The 12,874-nt window shown below is 54.5% G+C and overlaps 1 protein-coding gene across 1 annotated transcript in view; it reads left to right on the forward strand.

The window, feature by feature from the left end:
- Window positions 1-563: 563 nt before the first annotated feature.
- The window catches only part of LZTS1 (leucine zipper tumor suppressor 1), a 50,924-nt gene continuing 38,613 nt past the window's right edge, over window positions 564-12,874 (forward strand). The window contains exon 1 of the mRNA XM_081091073.1: window positions 564-756. The gene's annotated coding sequence lies outside the window, so the exon portion shown is untranslated. The remainder of the gene's footprint in view (window positions 757-12,874) is intronic.

Below are 12,874 nucleotides of genomic sequence, written 5' to 3' on the forward strand. Positions count from 1 at the left end.
GGGGTGATAACGAAGATGGCAAATACGGAGAAGAGGAGAAAGAGAAGGAATGCATAAAGGAAACCTGGAGTCAGAACGGAGTGCAGGTAATGAAAGAAAGGGAGGAGAGAAGAGCAAGATGGGAACATTGCGAGAAAGGGAGGAGAGAAAGACCGAGCAGACAGGGCCGCTCTGCGGGTGTTGCTGGAAGTGAGAGCGGGGAGATGGGGGCCCGGGACCTCGCTCCCGCACGAACGCCCAGGAGCCTGGGGGTCGCGAGCAGCCCCAGCTGTCATCCAGAAACAAAGGCCCCGGAGCAGGAGGGCGGGGCTGCGGGCCACGCCTGTGCCAATGAGCGGCGCCGGCGCTAGTCCCGCCCCGCCCTGCTCCGACCAATGACCGGCCCCGCCCCGCCCGCCGCGACTCTGCCCCGCCCCGGCCAATGAGCGGCGCCGGCCACGGCTCCGGCCCCGCCCCGCTCCGTCCGAGGCTCCGCCCATGCCAGGCCTGGCCAATGAGAAGTGCCAGTCTCCCCCCGCCCCGCCCCTCCTGCGGCCCCTCCCGCCTCCTCGCCCGCGGCTCCGGGACACCGAGCAGAGGCAGGCGCGCTAGGAGCGGGCGGGTGGCGGGCAGCGCGCGGGAGGAGCGGCCGAAGTTTCTCCGCCTGCCTCGTCCCGGGAGCCAGAGCCACCCCGCACCGCTGAGGAAAGAGGGACGAAAACAAACTGCAGAAGCCCTGAAAGATAATTCTCAAGTCAGCCCGAGGCGCGGGGGCAGGTAAGGAGCGGTGAACGCGGGGTCTCGCTCCCTTCCATGAGGGTCTGTTGCCACGGAGGACGCCCAGGTTCCGGGGACACCGCGCTCCCCGAGGGGTGCAGCGCGTCCGCGCGTCCGTCGGTCTTTGTCTGTCTGCGCCAGGTCTGTCTAGGTGTCTTTGTCTCTGTGCGTAACTGTCAGGGTCTCGCCTCCGCCAGGGTGGGTCTGCTGGCTGGTCCCAGCCCAGAGGAGAGAATGGTACGTCTGTCCTTCTGCCTTTATCTCTGTCTCCCGCAGACGGGGTGTATCTACTCCCAGCCCCGAATCTGATAGACATAAGTGTTGGGTGACACTGGTGTCGAGATGAGGAAGCCAGAGGTGATGGTGAGGCTGGAGGGGCCCTGGCCCCAGACAGAGGGTTTGACAGCTGCAGCCTGGCCCCTGAACTTGGCCTTCTGAACTTTGGTGATGGGCTGTGTCCCCATCAGGGGCAGGGACACTGATGCAGTCAGAGGTTTGGAGTATTTCCCTGGAGGAGCATGCCAGAGGGGATGAGGTAGATAGAGAGGGGGGTGATGACCCCAGGATGTAAGTGACCCCCTGGTACTGCAAGTCACCAGGATCAGTCCTGAACATGCACACAACACACACACACACCACATTCACTTACTTCTCTCACCCACCACAGGCAGCCAGCGCCCCACTCTCCGCACTCCTACACACACACACACACACACACACACCCTTCCACATGCTTAAGGCACCGAAACAAGAGCCAGGTGATCTTTCTCTTTCCTGCTCCAAGTGGGAAGGATTGAACTGTGGAGCAAATGAGTGTGCTGCTCGCCCACGAGTGTGTCAGCCTTAGGAGTGTGTCCCAGCCTTGTTAGCTCCAGAGCCCTCCCTTTCCCAGGAACAAGGAGTGCGTAGGGACCTGAGCATCTGAGGCCCCCACGTCCTTCCTCTTCATTCCATCCACACTGGTCTTGGGTGCTGGCAAATGAATGAGGAGGCTCTGAGTTCTGGGGAGCTCTTGGCAGGAGCTGCACCAGATAAGGGGCTCCTGCTCTGCTGGAAGTGCAGCCTAATTATAATCGTGGGAGCAGAGGAGCCCAGCCATGGATGGAGAGATGAGCTGTCTGCTTGGCAGTTCTCGAGAGACCCTTGAGAACCGTCTGTGGGAGCAAGGGTGTTTGTAACCTGAGCTTCCTCTAAGTTCAAAAACAATTTGCTGTGGGCATGCTGGGGGAAATGCAGGGGCTGGGAGAATGTATGTGTAGGCACGTGAAAGTGGGTATTAGAGACGAAGTTTGCAGGGGGAAGGGTGTCTGTGCTCCAGGGTGGGAAAGAGCCAAGTCTGTGGGCAGAGGCATGTACGCTAACCAGGCGTGGTGTCTGCACCTTCTATTTATCCAGCGCCTTTCTTCTGAGGCGCTCTCTGCATCTCACTGATGTTATCTGCTTTGTCATCTTCATTATCCTCACAGCATAACTACCAGGTGGGCATGAAGCATGGTTCACTCTCTGTGTTTACCAGTGGAGAAACTGAGGCACCAGCGGGGCAGGGCTTTCCCTGAGGTCCACAGCTAATGGGAGCAAAGTTAGACTTAGCAACTGGGAGTTCAAGTACCAGGTCTCAGCTGGATGGATGTGATGGGGGACTCACTGGACTCGCTGTGAGAAGAAACTCAGGTGGAGAGAGAAGGGTGTCTCTCGAAGGTGTGGGCGAACAAGGGGAGGACGTTTGTTATTGAACATGTATGGCAGCCTGTGTGCTTCGCGAGGTAGAACCTGTTTCAGCCATTCAGCGTGTGCACGTGTGTCTGTGCGGGTGCCTCAGCAGACCTGCGGCAGGGTAGCTGCCGTCAAGGTGCGCTGCTATGCAGTGTGGGTGTTGGGAGAGCCTGTGCATTGGGCATGGGTCAGGGGAGGATTTGCCAGGCAGTTTTGAGAAGCCGTGCATCTGCCTGTATAGACCAAGAGGTAGATGGGCTTTAATCATAAAATATGGCCTTCTCATTCCCCAAATTTATGTATATACTTTTACACGCATTCCACATTCACTTAATAAATATTCATTGGGTGCCAACAGAATGCAAGGCTCTGGGCCAGGCAGTGAGGCTTCAAAGATGAGTAAAGTAATGATGGCAAACCTGTCATTAAGCAGCTTAGCAATGAGCGTAATGGGTAATAGTTCACGGCATCTAATAACATCCACTGCGTGCACTGTGCCTGCTGTTTTTTTTATCCATTATCTCATCTAATTGTCAGCGCAGCCCTGCGGGGTATGTGTGATGATCAGAGGAGGAGATAGCAAATGGAGGAGGGAGTGAGGATTTGAACTCAGCTCTGCCCCTGGCGCTTCCACTTTGTCCTGCTACCTTTGAACGTAGAAATACGTGTTTCTTCCCTGTAAAATGTTCTTGCCCAGTCCCGCCACCTAGCTAGCTCCCGCTTGCACTTCTGGTTTCGACCATGTGGATCAACTCCTCCAAGAAACCGTCCCCTCTCCTTTCCTTAAGTCTGGGTCACGGGCCTTCCTGAGTTCCTGCTGTCATTCCAGGCTATCCCACCTGTACCCACTGGCTCCTCAAGAGCCAGCAACATTCTTAGAGGCAGAGGTTGTGTGATGAATTCCCAGCGCAAAGTAGTGTCTGGCTACTCTGCGTAGGCCCTTAGTTAATGGAGGGATGGGAGGGAAAAGAGCTGCGAGAGACCCTTATCAGGGGTCACTTTTCCCAATAGCAGATTTGTGCTGGGGGCACACTGGCTGGCTGGCCTCTGATACTCCAGCCTCTGCTTTGGGCCAGTTCCTTCAGAGGCTTTGCCTAGTCAGGGCTTCTCCATCCCAGCTCCTGCCTCCAACAGTTTGGGAGCCTAAGGAAAGCCTGGCCCCCACCCACCCACTCTATCTGCCAATCCACTCAATTTCCAGCCCAGTCAGCCGACAAGTACAATGATGAAGGGAGGTGCTCTGTGTGATCTAGACTTGGAACCCCAGGGGGGCAGTGGTTGCAGGGCGATGATGAGGTGTTTCTGGGACTTTGCCAGCAAAGAAGTGCCCAAAGGCCTGGGGAATCTTCAGGCAATTGACACGGCTGGCCTTTGAGGTTCCTTTTGAAGAGGTCTTTGTGTTGCTGCGTTAGAAAGCCACTGATCTAAATTGGCCACTCGGACTCTGCTGCTGGGAGTGTGAATTGCTACCATGTTTGGGGAGGTAATCTGGCCATGATTTGCCCAAGGTCACACAGTCAGTCTGGTGACTCCCTTCCCATGCTCTTTGGACCACCCCATTATTTCTCCTATCAGGGTTGCCCCATGCCTTCTCAGGGATTGTGAGGACTTCAGTTTTCCTTTCAAAGATCACGACTCGAGTTTGAAAAACTCTGCATCTCACTGTTTGTTAAAGGTCTTATCCATGCAAGGTGCCAGGTTGATGGGCGATCTTAAAAAATGCCTAAATAATGGTCTGAGATTAAATTTTGTGAGGAGAATTGGGAAGGGTTAGCAGCACACGTGAATCAATGACACTTGGATTATACTAACTTTAAACACAGCAGCTGCTCAGCATGAGGAAGGTGAGCTCAAAGATGACAGGAAGGTGGTGGACTGACCCTCAAGACAGACGTTAGGAGAGAGGAGACGTAACAGCAGCCAGGTCACAGCTCCAGGATGCAAGTTGAGAGCTGAGGGGACAGGACGGGGCTTTGTCTTCCAGGGGGAGCCCTGAGGGCACCCTGTTACCTCCTTCCCCGCTCAGCCAGCCACCCTGCCCAGACAGAGCTGGGAATGAAGGGTGGGAGGGCTCACCTTATAACTGCCTGCAGCCAAACGAGTGTGCAGACTGGCCTGGGCCTCCTCCTCTAACGGTTTAGAGCCGTGCGTGGGGATGTGTGGCAGTCGAGCACAGTTGAGTTGGGCTTCGGGCGAGCTGCCCTTGGCACGGCTGCCTCTGTGTCTGCGATCTCCATCCTGCTTCTCTCACTCTCTTGCTTCCTGCCAGACATCGACTTCCACCAGACGGTGAACGCCATTCCTGGGCTTCCTGCAATAATGATTCTAATAGCCCCTTTTATCTGTCCAGGACTTTACACCTTAAAAGGGACGTTGTTATTAAGGACTCTGTAGGAAGAGTTCTTCTACAATGTGACAGATGAGAAAACTGAGTGAGCTCGTCAGAGGTGAAAGAGTTTACCCAAGATTTTAAGTGGAACGCTGGTATTTGAACCCAGCCATCCTGACTGCCAATCCGGGCTATGGCCCCCCATCATCAGGCCTCACTAATTAGACAGATTTAGGCTCCCTGCATTGTTGACAAATGTTCAATCTTCGGGGGGGGGGATATTTTTTAAATATATTTTTATTGATTTCAGAGAGGAAGGGAGAGGGAGAGAGAGATAGAAACATCAATGATGAGAGAGAATCATTAATCAACTGCCTCCTGTGTGCCCCACACTGGGGATCAAGCCCGCAATTCAGGCATGTGCCCTGACTGGGAATCAAACTGTAACCTCTTGGTTCTTAGGTCAATGCTCAACCATGCCAGCTGGGCAAAAAGTATATTTTTAAAATCATGAGAACTCAGTTACTTTCGTAATCATTATAATTACAAGTGTGGTGGGAATCAGAGTTTCCTTCACTTTTTCTAAGCCCCCCTTCTCCCTAAGCACTTGTCATGCATGTATGCTGAATCAATAAACAATAAACTAAGAAGTATTTAGCATAATGGAATGTCTACTTGAGATTTACTTTAAGAAATGAACTTTTATTTTATACCAGTTCTTTCTTTATAGCTGGTCAATTCGAAACGTTTCATTCCCTCCACATTAAAATTACAGCAATTTTGCCTTCACAGAATCTGAATTCATGACATTTCATTGGAATACCAAACTTGACTCTATCATCTTTGTCGGTGTTCCCACCATGGGCATTAACTAAGTTCCAAAGTAAAACGGGCTGGCAGTCTCCCCTGGCAATGTGAGCAGAGTGTGGAAACCAGGCTTGGGAGGTGATTGCACATGGAGGCTGCCTCCAATAAGGAGAAATTTAGGAGAGATTCCTATGGAGCATGGATGGGGAAAAGGGTGTGGTGGCTTTGGAGGGAGATGGAAGAGACAGAGGACAAACAGTGTGTGTGTGTGTGTGTGTGTGTGTGTGTGTGTGTGTACGTGTGTACGTGTACGCGCGCGCTCATTAATTGTTCTAATCAATCCAGCAGAAAGGTGATTTTTCTTACTAAGTGACAGGCCAAATTGGTATTTGAACAGATGATGTGGGTTATATCCAGGACCTAGAACAAAGGCAGTAAAGAGCTACTGTACCCAGATCACCCATAGATTTGCCTCCATGTCAGTGAGTCACTGTGGGAGAAGATGACTGCTTTCAGGATGGCAGCCAGCAGACACACACACACTCTCACACACACACTCATTCATTTATCCAGTCTTGTCATTTCTCCCTGTGAGACATGCTCTCCTGTGGTACCCACACTCGCAGTCACATCTGGGTTGGCCTCTCTGTGGCATGATGTGAAGTGTACTCCGGCAGCCCACCTCCCTGACGCCCCAGGACCTCCATTTCTGCCCTGCCCAGAGCAGTCCGTCTGGCTGCCATCAGCCCTTTAGAGCTGCCGATGCCCCCAGACCAAAGCATCCTTCAGAAGCAGAGGGAAAGGTCTAGGTGAAACTCGCAGCCCAGCGGATGGACAAGGAAACAGCCCCTCAAGGGGGTCAGAAGCGGAGCTAAAATCGGGGTGGGATGGGTATAGCTCTGGAAATCCAATCATGCCTAAGGACAAACCCAGCCCCATGCATGGCTCCAACTCTGTGCACAGACTGTGGGTGGATGAGGCAGTGCCTGCCGGGCCCCAGGGCTGTGCAGGAGGCTGGCTGGCCTGCTGACTCCGGGGCAGCTGCACTCTCCTTGCTGTGGCAAAGCCATTTGCTGCTCAGTCAGCCTCCTCCTGGCACCCTGGACTGCTAAATTGGTCTCAACTTGCTGTACTTCCACCCACCACCTTAGTCATTATTCACTGGCAGCATTCAGAGAGTGGGTGTAAAGCAGCCGAACATTATATTCCTGCTGAAAAGAGAGAGAATTGAGTATAGGCAGGCAAGGAAAGGAGAGAGGGAAGGAGCTAAGAGAAAGTGAAGGAGGCAGGGAAGCAAAGGTTGGGTGCCCCAGCACCTTTTCCCCTGACCCCAACAGTGTTGGAGGGTGGAAGGGGCAGTGAGCATGGGTGTGTGGGTCTGGGCTCAGTAGGAGGAGCGGCTGGGGTTCTAGGGTGAGAGGGGTACACACACTACGAGGGGCAGCACCTGCGTGGTCTGGAGCGCGGAAAGGACATCAGCTGTGGGGAGAGAAAGACCTCACCCTCCTTAGCTCCCTGTTCTTTAAGTTGTCACGCCCAGTAGGTGCTGTCACGCCCAGTGAGCATCTGTTCCCATGTGTGATTACTTCTCATCTCTCCCCTGCTCCCTGCCTAGACTATAAACCCCTTGAACGAGCAAGTGTCATGCCTTAGGTGCGTAGCACCAGGCCCTGGACACAGTTAGGGCTCGGCCCCAAACGGATGGGACTGATGGCGGAGAGCCTGCCGTGGTCCTTCCTACCCAGCCACTTCAGATCTCCCTGTGCTGCCCAGGGGCCTCCAGATCTGGGGACCGAGGCAGCCAAGAGTAGCAGGAATGACAGAGGAGCTTCAGGGTTGGCCTCCCATCTTGGGGAGGAAGTTGCAGGAAGAGAAAGCGGACCCGCTAGGGAAGCGGACACTCAGAGCGCCGTGTCCTGGTGCAGAGGCTCCGGTGCGGTGCGGCTCCTGGATGGCTCAGCCAGCATTACACTGGGGGTGGCAGGAGGTGACCAGGAGTGGCTCGCACATCAGACAGCAGAGACATCGTCGGGTAAGGTCAGTGTGACCTTGAGAGGAGATTCGCTGGGTCCCTGATAAGATTTGTTTGGTCTCCCAGGGACAGGGTAGAAGGAGAACACAGCAACAATCCATGCCGGCTTGGAACCCAGTGGGCCCCCACCCCTGTTCCCTCCCACCCTCTTCTCCAATAAGATAATGGGGGAACTCTGAGAACAAAAGCCGCTACACGGCTAGGGAGGCAGGGACACTGGGAAACCACACTCCGAATGTCAAGGGTCAGAAGCCTGGGGAATGAGCCCTGCTCTTGACCTTCTGCCAGTCGCTAAGAGGCAGACTGTCTGAGTGTCTCCGGACCTCAGCGGTGAAGTCGGGGCGGAGGGGCTTCAGAAGGCACTTGAAGCACTCAGGACCCTCCCTTATTGGTTGCAACCTTCAGACTCCGCTGCTTGGGCTCCCTTCTGCGCCTCGGGGAAGGGCATCTCAGCAGTGCAGGCGGAGGAGGAGGGAAGGATTAGACTGGGATCACGTCTTGGGGAGACAGCCTCCCCCTCCTTGCTGATCAAATTCCCCCAGCCCCCACGTCTCAGTGGCGCCAGCAGACAAACCGCACTGCAGGCAGGTGGGGGAAAGCGAGCCCCAGGCAGCCCCCAGCCGCCACCTGCCCTGGAAAGGGAGCTGCCGGACCAGGAGGGCCTCCAGCTGCCTGCCTCCTCCCTGGCTGGCCTGCAGCCTCCCCTGCCTGAAGGCTCTACCAGCTCGGGGCGCCTGGGGGCAGGACGCGGGGCTTTTCCTGACGCGACATTTCCTCATCCACCTGGAAGACTGGAAGCCAGGCTTTCAGCCTCCCCAGACCCCCCTCCTAGCAGCGCCTGGGCCATCTGTTCACTTAGAAACTTTCTATTTTGGACGGAGTTACTTCTATGCTCGAGCTACAGCAGGACCTCCAAGTACAGGGTCCAAGACTTACCTGAAACTAAAGAGCCTGCGTTGAAGAAAGGGCCGGTACTCTGCACAGAAACACTATCTCAGGGTTGAAGGGATCTTTAAGTCCCAGGCTATCTGCCGCCGTCCACCCCCTCCTCCCGCCCCCCTAGCAAAATCTCCTCCCCCAAGCTGTCTCTTCCTCCCTGCTTACTTCCAAGAATTGTTGTTCTGGACCCAGGAACACAGTTCTTTCTATTTTAGTTCCATTCCTTCAAAGTCATAGAATGCTATGTCCCTGTCAAGCACTCTGCCAGGGCCTGGGAGGAGACCCCTCCACCAGGCATAGCTGGCCTGGAATTGGGGGAGGAGACAGGTACCTTAAAATGTATCACTATACCAAGATGTAGAATTTGAGAAGGACCCTGCGGGCTGGCTGTGATTTTTTTTTTAAATTTTTAAAATTTGTATTCAATTATTTATTTATGGTTAATCCTCACCCAAGGATATTTTTTCCATTGATTTTTAGAGAGAGTGGAAAGGAGGGGGAGAGAAAGAGAGAGAGAAACATTGATGTGAGAGAGACACATCGATTGGTTGCCTCCCGCACACGCACCAACCAGGGCCAGGGATTGAGCCCGCCACCGAGGTACGTGCCCTGAACTGGAATCGAACCCGGGACCCTTCAGTCCCCAGGCTGATGCTCTGTCCACTGAGCCAAACCAGCAGTCATGGGAGTCATAGGAGAGGACTGGCACGTAGCGAAGCTGGTTTTTAGCAGGCTCATCTAGCAATGGAGTATAGAATGGAGGTGAGGGGGGGACACTTTCTAGAAATAACATCATTTATTAGAACGCCTCTCTGTCCTCCCTGTCTGCGCGTTGATAGCTCATGTTCCTAGAGAGGTCACTCAGCCTGGAAATGTGGGGGAGCCAGGCCTCCAGGCGAGGGGAGTTCCTAGTCCACAGTCAAAGGTCAGGGTTAATGTGCCGTGTGGAGGACTTATGTCAGGAGACAGGCTAGCACCTTGCCTTGGCCCCGGGACCACTCACAGCTGGCTTTTCTTTCTGTCTTTGTTTTTTGCGGCTGAAGGCACAGAGGCCCGACTGGAGGGCCTTGCTCAGGGTCCCAAGGCTGGCTCGTGGCAGAACCAGAGCTGTGCTCCCACCTCAGGGCTCCTTCCTGTCGCCCACTGGTAACGGGGAGCGGACTGCAGGGCCAGGAGCGTTAACCAGACCCTCAGCGTGAGTGTTCGGCTGGTGGGCCCCAGGGACACAGGAGAACACGTCCGCAGTGGGTGCTCTCAGACTCTGGACTTCTCCCCAGCAGGCCCAGGGATGCCGGGGCGTCAGGAACAGCCGAGACCCATGACCTCCATTTTCTCTTCTGTCTTCTTTCTTGCTCTCTGGCTGCTTCTGACATTTTATTTTCCTCCGTTCCTCTGCCTTTTCCTTGGTTCTGAGAAGTTCCCAGCTGATGTGACAATGAAGCTTACTATCAGTTGCAGTTGCTACCAGTTGGCACCTTTCAGAAATGAGAAACCTGTTCTCTGCCTCTGTCTCATCCGAGCTCTTTAAACCAAATCCAAACGAAACACAAAGGTTGTGGGTGCCAATCAGCTGTGCTAACCGCCCAGGGTGTTGATGCCACATGGGCAGAGAGTCCCAGACAGGAGGCAGGTCTTGTCAAGCAGGGACCTCCATTACTCTCAGGGGAACAGGGTGCCAGGGGGTCCCCTGCCCACAGCCATGAAGCTCTCAGAACACTATTCCCCACCTTCTTCTGGAAGGCGCCTCAGCCTGGCACCTGCCCAAGAGCTTGCTTCTTCTTCTTCTTTTTTTTTTTATAATATATTTTTATTGATTTCAGAGATGAAGAGAGAGGGAGAGATAGAGACAGAAACATCAATGATGAGAGAGAATCATTGATTGGCTGCCTCCTGCCCGCCCCCTATTGGGGATTGAACCCGCAACCCGGCATGTGCCCTTGACCGGAATCGAACCTGGGACCCTTCAGTCCACAGGCTGATGCTCTATCCACTGAGCCAAACCAGCTAGGGCTTGCTTCTTGCTTGCTAACTACCTGCATAGTCAAGGGAGGGCATCGCCAGGGCAGTGTCCTGTGAAGCCTCTGGTGAAGACACCTGTACACAGCGCCTTCCTCCAGAAATAACTCAGCCCCTGCCATGTCCGTCTTCACCTGGATGGCAACCACAGCCCTGGCAGAGGGAGCAGGCAAGTCCTAAAGGTGAGGCATGGGCTTTTTCATGCTTGAAGAGTCCATGAAACAAGTGTGGCGAGTTTGGGAGCGGACAGCAGAAGGAATCAGAGACCCGTGTTTGGATCCCAGCTGTGCGTACTGTCTGTTAGCTGTGTGGCATTGGGCAGGTCACTTCGCCTCTCTGAGCCTCATTTTTCTCATCTGTAAAATGCATTGTGTCCCATATGGAATTTTTATGAAAATTCCATGAGCCAATATGAGTAAAGACCCATGAAACATAGTAGGAGCTTCATTTGTGTTAACCTCAGCCCCTTCCCATCAGCCCCAAGGGAAGGAAGCCAGGCATAGGAGTAAGTTCTCTATTTGAGAGGCTCCTGAGCCTGTGGTCCAGACACATGTCCGGGGGTCAGGGAGGGACAAGTTTGGAGTCAGGCAGCACTCTCTGTGACAACTACCTTCTTATCTGCTTCCTCTGCAAAGGGAGAGCATTGTAGCTGAAAACAATGTGAGGGAACCACTCCATCTTGTCCCTGCGGGTCTCCATCCACTCTGTCAATTTGACTCAATTTTGACTTGTGATATGAGGCAGAATCAGCGAGGGAGACACTGAATGTCCTCGGTGAGACTCGGTGCTGAAAGTGTATCTTGCTCACTTTGGCTTGTGCCACGTGTGGAAGGAGAGAAGGAGGTGGGAGGCAGGCCCAGAGGCCAGGGCTCAGCTGGGAGTGCCCTCTGCCTCAGGGAGGACCCCACAGCTCCACTCCAGCACCTGGAGGACGGTTTCTCCCCAGGGCGAAGGGCTGGATGGAAGGGGTAGATGCTGTGTCTCTTTCTTCCTTCCTTCTGCCTCTTGCTTTAAGGCCAAGGTCTTTCCCATTTGGATTGTTTTCTGGATTATGCACCACGGAAGGTCAGGAAAGGGGGAGAAAGACAAACAAGTAAACTGAAGCTTCTCTGTGCATTCAGTTGAGGGGGATGCACAGATGTGAGGGGGCCCAGGGTCCGGCTGCATCCCACAGGAGCGTGCAGACAACTGAAGTTGAATTCTGCGCTGGAAAATGAGGTCATTTATTGCACCTACCTGGGGTGGCGGGGCCTGGTGGACAAGGAGGAGCTGCTCCTGTTTGACACATTCCCCAGCAGGGACACAGACACCGATCCTCCCCGCGAAACAAGCAGCGGGCATTGAATGCACCTTCCACTGCCTTCTCCTCGTCCTCTGGATGCTTATATTTTTAAGTAGAAGAAACTTCACTTTAATAGTGAGGCCCAGAGAGTTGAAGGGATTTCCTCCAGGGCACGCAGCATACAGCCGCTAGGTTTCTGACCTGACGAGTCCCGCGGTTTCTCTGTCCCAGCGTGTTGGTATCTACCAGGGAGAAGGCAGTGCCTCTACCAGCGTGGGGCTCACATGGCATTCAGGGGGAGGGGATGCCAGCCCAGCCGCAGGAGCCTCTATTCTGGGACCAGGAGAGTTTGAAAAGGTCTCAAAGCGCTGCCCAGGAACAGAGAAGTCCTGGGACTTGCATGGGGCCGTCTCTGCCCCCCACCCTAAATCGGGCATCCGCCTGCCCACCTCCCAACAGAGTTCGAAGGACTGACTGCCCTCTCACTGTCCCTGGGACAGTCGATGAACCACCCCTTGCCTGTGCTCTGTGACTGAGAAGCTGACAGAGACGCGGAACTCGTTAAGGGAACACAGGCCTGCTTCAGATGTCTCTGCCCCGTAGGTCCCTCAGAGATGGCCCGGGACATGGCAGCACAAACCCTCCCGCACACTTTCCACCTGCAGCTGAGGACTGTGCTCCATCACCGGAACCCGAGCAACCAGCGCCGGGACAGGCACAGGGAGGCATGGGGACTTCTGGGAGCAGCCAGTTGCAGATCTGGTCTCATCACGGTGCTGCCTCCCTGCCTCCCCCAGACCTGTGCTGGCTGCACAGCGTTTCTGAGGCAGCCGGGACGGCCGTCTGTAGGGGCGCAGTGGCGGGGGACCCCACTTCCCTGAGGACCAGAAGGCCTTATAGGAGCTCAGCCTTTGCAGGCAAATATGTTTCCACATTCAGTCACAGAAGGGCACCGGCAGAAGGCAGTCTGGCTTCTAAGAGCGGTTGGTGACGATGACGG

Source organism: Myotis nattereri, assembly GCF_964212035.1.
Source record: "Myotis nattereri genome assembly, chromosome: 5".
Taxonomy (NCBI): Eukaryota; Metazoa; Chordata; class Mammalia; order Chiroptera; family Vespertilionidae; genus Myotis; species Myotis nattereri.